This window comes from Nanorana parkeri, unplaced genomic scaffold, assembly GCF_000935625.1.
Source record: "Nanorana parkeri isolate BGI_ZX_2015 unplaced genomic scaffold, ASM93562v1 scaffold682, whole genome shotgun sequence".
In the NCBI taxonomy this organism is placed as follows: Eukaryota; Metazoa; Chordata; class Amphibia; order Anura; family Dicroglossidae; genus Nanorana; species Nanorana parkeri.
In genome coordinates this window covers 235,926-241,609 of record NW_017306950.1, presented here as the reverse complement: position 1 = coordinate 241,609, position 5,684 = coordinate 235,926, and positions in this window count along the sequence as shown.

Genomic DNA, 5,684 nt, shown 5'->3' with positions numbered 1-5,684 from the left:
CCCCGTCATGGCTGAGGCCTTTTTTTCATTTTTTGCACCCGTGTTATATTTCACATTTTAGGCCTGGAAATTACTTAAAACCCCCAAACATTATATATTTTCTGAAAGCCAAGACCCTATAGAATAAAATGGTGGCAGTTGCAAATTTTTATGTTGCACGATATTAGTGCAACTCATTATCAAACCCCAAAAGTTAGTAAAAAATTTACTTAAATGCCCCAAAACACAATAAAATAAAAAAATTTTAAATAAAATATAGAAGAAGAGGTTACAATGAGTAAATAGATACCCAACATGGCAAGGTTAAAAATTGTGTGCGTCCGTGAAACGACGACAAACTTCAGTACCCCAAAAAGTCCATAATCAATGCTTTAAAAGCCCTCACAGGTCATGAATTTAGAGATACCCCAAAATACTGGCCCTAGAATTATTGCTCTCACTCCGGCGTGCGCGGCGATACCCAACATGTGTAGCGTGTTCGTCGTTTTCATACATAGGCGCACACAGCGCGTTTTTTTGTGGTGACGCACGTGCTCATGGGGCGGGGGACTTTAAAAAAAAATTACAATTATTTTTAGATATATTTTATTTCTAATTTTAAAAACTGTTATTTTTTTAAACTATGATTGCTATCACATAGGGGGGCTTACAAGTCCCCCATGTGATAGCAGATGGTGGTGACATGTACTCTTTAAGGTGATGCTGGGAGTCCAAAAGACCCCCAGTGTCACCTTTACACTCTCAATAAGCTATTGAAGTGAAGATCGCACTTCAATAGCTTATAGCTGGGCTTCAGGAGCCCAGCACTGACAGCTATGGGCATGGAAGTGATGCAATCTGTATCGCTCCCAGCCCCATAGAACAGGGAGGGATCGACGAATGGAGGTTCGTCCATCCCATCCCCAGCTCCGCGCCGACATCAGAGAAACCGGTCCCGGGCACGTAGGAGGGGCAACGAAGACCGGGAAACACGGCGGGGGGGGGCCCCTTCACCGGGCCACAGAAGCGATCTGGCGATAGCTGAGTCACCGGGATCGCTTCTATTGTAAAGCCAACAGTCGGCTTTACAAGTTTAAATAGAGTCCTGGTGGCAAAAGCCGCCGCGAGTCTGTTTAAACAGCCCCGATGCTAGCGACGTACACTGTACGTTGTCAGTCGTGAAGGGGTTAAAGTAAATGTAGGACCAATTCAGACCTCACCAGAAACATACACTGTAGTTACCATCCTTTCATTACCCCACTCATCCATTCAGGGAGTATGAAAGGACAATTTGCCTTGTCATGGGTGGTGACAGTTCAGACCACTGCGTTCTGGTGGTGTGCACATAAAACATATGGCATACAGTACTTTTTTTAAATGCATCACAGTAAGACGCAGTACAACTGCATTGCAGTGCAGTGAGCCCATAGAACTTAATTAAATGTCAAGATTTTTTTTTCTTTGAAGAGTAAACATACCCATAGCCAGTGGTGTATTTTGGTATTTTTGTGTTGCCCTAGGCAAGACTAAACCCGAGCCCCCCCCCCCCCATCCCTAATCTAAATTAGTCTCACCCCTTCCTGTTTAAGACATTTTGCATAACCTGTCAGTCGTGGGATTCATCGTGCACGGTGTATCTAGGTTCTGATAGGTTGCGCTATCAATGTAGCAGGACGCTCTAGTTCTACCTTTGCAATAGCCACCTACTCCATTCATGGCTTGATGGGCTCCCTACAATAACCATTCTCTCCTGCCCTGCCATGCTGTGCTAGTCTCTAGTTCTGCAGCTGCAACACCAATCTTCTGCCTTAATATGCTGGGCCCTCTAATTCTGCAGTTACCCATCTTCTGCCTTGGCCTCTGGTCTCTGTAGATTTCTCCACTCTAGAGACATAACCCTGCACGGACCTTATTGGCTGCACTTCCTCGGAGGTGCCGATGAGCACGATGACCATCTGGATCTCAGCCCTGGGGTCCTGCGGAAGCTTCTCCATTGCCTGAAGTCAGAGATTTGGGTGCCGGTTTCCTAGGGAGGTCCGGTGTATGAACTGCCAGTGCATCCGGATGAAAGTCACACACACCAATACATTGCACGGCATGTTGACCAGGAAGAGGAAGGAGTTGCAGCCAGCATAATTTTTGGAGTAGGCGGAATAGGTGGACACGTTGGTCCTCCAGTCAAAGAAGTACTGGCAGTAATTTATGAATAATTTTTAATATAATTGTTTTTTTTTCTCTTACCTAACTGGTTTGGGGGCAGCATTTTATGGCGCCCCCCTGAAAAGTGCCGCCCTAGGCAAATGCCTAGTTTGCCTTGCAGTAGATACACCCCAGCCCAAAGCTTTTAAATCTGTTGTGACTGCAACTGCCTCTGCTACTGCATTTAAGCCAAGCAATTATGTAATCGTTAAAAAAAAAAATTACACATATAAAATATGTTATGCCAAAATGTGGTGTTGCTGACACTATCTGTGAGAATCACACTGTTTTGTGACACTACATACAGCTTAAAAAAAACATAAGCTAAAGCTATCAACTTCATACCAATTGGCAAGTGGCAAAAGCTTGTGATCTTTTTTGCAGCACCACATTGTAGTAAAATATCAAAACAGAGTCCACAAAAACACTTTAAGTACTTGTTCACACCAGCAGCTGTGCTCAACCACAAGGCTGCTGGTGTGCATGTGCCCTTACAGTACCGATGCGCTCAAGTGAGCCGCATTGCACTTTTTCCAAGCATGTAATTTATAGGATTTGTGTTTTTCCCATTTCTCTTACAAAGTTGCCCTAAAAGGTGGACCCTGTTCCCGCTGTACCATATTTTTCTTAATTTCTTTTTGCATTGGTACATGTCCCTCTGTCCCATTGTTTCCTTGCCCTTTTTCAACAATGCCCTAAATATTAGCCTTGAAAATGCCCAGAATTGATTTTCAAGATCTGCCCCCATAGACCTCCATGCGGTTCAGATTTAAATGCAGAATTTTCGGACTTCACAATTAGTTTGTTGAACGCTCCCTAAATTGAACCCAGGCATATCTGTCTCATCTCTAATATATATCGTGTGTCCACACTAAAGCATCCTGGTTGCATAAGACAAACAAATATTATTTATTAAATATTTTTAGATTGTAGGCCCTCCTTACCATCTTGTCTTAAATTGTATTGTGACTGTAATGTCTTCCTTATATTGTAAAGCGCTGTGCAAACTATTGGCGCTATATAAATCCTGTATAGTAGTAGTATTTCAAAGAAAGATTTTTTTTTCAGCCTAAATCATATTTCTTGTCAGATTATAGACGTGAAAACTGTTAACCTTTTTGGAATTACTACAAAACATGAACTCTTATTAGTTGCATATTTACATTTTCTTTTTTATGTTAATAAAGAAAAAATGCTTTACTACAATCAGTCTTAAAAGATACAGGGTCCCTGTTTGAATTGCTGATAAGCATTTGATGTAAAATAAGTTTTAACTCATAACCCAAGAGATGCAATTTGCTAAAACATTAAAATTTACACCCGTCATCCCGTTCTGCAAAGTGTAATCTTGCCCCGCCACTCTGTATAGACTATAAAATAATCTTTAATCTCAAGCCTGCCCAAATATCTCTTTTTAACAAAACGTTGTCCCATAAAGAGTATATTTTCTACAAATTGTTTTTGTTCATTATCTCTTATATTGGAATCAGAAAATTAGCATGGCAGTATTCCAGAGTATTTAAATCAGTCAAATGTTGCATTTTTCTCAATTTAATTGAAAAGCCTTTTAAAGGCGAGTGAATTATGGTAAGGACTTCAGAAAAATAAAAGTTTATTTGATGCAATAATTACTTGTGTGAACCTGATGGAACTTTAACACATTCTGTTGCAAGGGCTGTAAGAATTTTTGCTTATCCAGTGAGTGAGGAATATCTGTTTGAAATCTGAAGCCTGTAGGAGAAGAATGAGAGATTTTCAGTTGCTTAAAGAATAAACAAAAAAGGAAGTATCTTAGATCAGGAAGCGGATTCCCTCAACTCAAATAAAAGTGTCTTCTATTTAGTGACCAGATGTGAGTGTCAGGGACACAAAAGGCACATCAGAAAGGCATCATTTAGCCCACAGATCTTGTAAATATTGCAGACTTTTAGCCAGCTATAAAACCCGGGTATAAAAAGAATGCTCAAATTAACAGATCCTGCATTGCAGGAAGTTTAGTGATGTGGAACATTTAGCACAGCTATTGAAAAGGGGTTTAAAAAAATAAAGAAAATCTAAGGCTTTTTGCATTCTTTAAGATGCCACTAAATTTCCAGGGATAACTTTAGTGTCATTATACAACCAGGGCCCTCCAACTCCAGGTTTTGCAAATAAGTAATAAAAAAAATATAGACAAGTAGCATTAAAGTATTAGGGCTTAGTAACATAGGAGATTTTAATCACTTGCAAGTATGAGATTTAAGTCCTTCCTAACGGCCAACTAATTTGCAGTATGCTGCCATTGTCAAAAAGGGGTTAAGTTTCATGCTCATAAGTGCTCAAAATCTTACATGTATCTGAGCATCTAATCTTATGAGGCACACACACAAAAAAACTTTTAAATATTGAGTAACTTATTGATTGCAATTTTAATTGGAGACATTTTGTATGGGGTGGCAGATGTCACAAAGTCAATTCTGGAGAGAACAATCAATTCCTACATTTGAGTAAAAAAAAAAAAAAAAGCAAATATAGACATAGATAGATAGATAGATCATTGGCAAGCATAGACAGATACAAAGAACACAAATATGGACAGACAGGCAGCTGGAATGAGATAGATAGATAGATAGATAGATAGATAGATAGATAGATAGATAGATAGATAGATAGATAGATAGATAAAACTTGTGACACATTAATTGTAGACAGCTAAAAAAAACATACAGGGAGAGAGAGAGAGAGAGAGAGAGAGAGGGGGAGATGGGCAAACAAACAAAACAGATGAGCTTCTACTAATTTAACATTTTGAGTGTCAGTATAAGCTGAACAGAGTTTTTCAGTTGAACTGTCAATTTTTCTAAAACAAAATCAATTATAATCAGTGGAGAGAACATCCAGTAAAACATATAGAAATACTGACAACACATATGAAAGGATTCTAGTGTAGGATATTGGTACAAAAAAATCCCTTAACAAAAACACAGTAGAGGGACAATACTGTATGTTGTTTTAAAAGCAACTGTAGTTCTTTGTTTCGAGAAAATGGCATTGATTGATCCACACATCTACAGATCTACTATCACATGGGATGATATTGTGAAGTTGGTCATTGATAACAGACAGAAGTATTACAATCAAAAAGTAAAGCAGTTATCTGAAACAACAGATTTTGATGAAGCCCATGATCAGTTTGGCCACATATACGGTGTTATATCTGAAAGAACATCTCTCTGTTGCCTAGAACATCAGCTGTTCCCTGTATACCCTCTCTCTGTATACCCTCTCTCTGTATACCCTCTCTCCCTGTATACCCTCTCCCTGTATACCCTCTCTCCTCTCTCTGTATACCCTCTCTCTGTATATCCTCTCTCTGTATACCCTCTCTCCCTGTATACCCTCTCCCTTTATACCCTCTCTCCCTCTGTATACCCTCCTCTCTGTATACCCTCTCTCTCTCTCTGTATACCCTCTCTCTGTATACCTTCTCTCTGTATATCCTCTCCCTGTATACCCTCTCCCTGTAT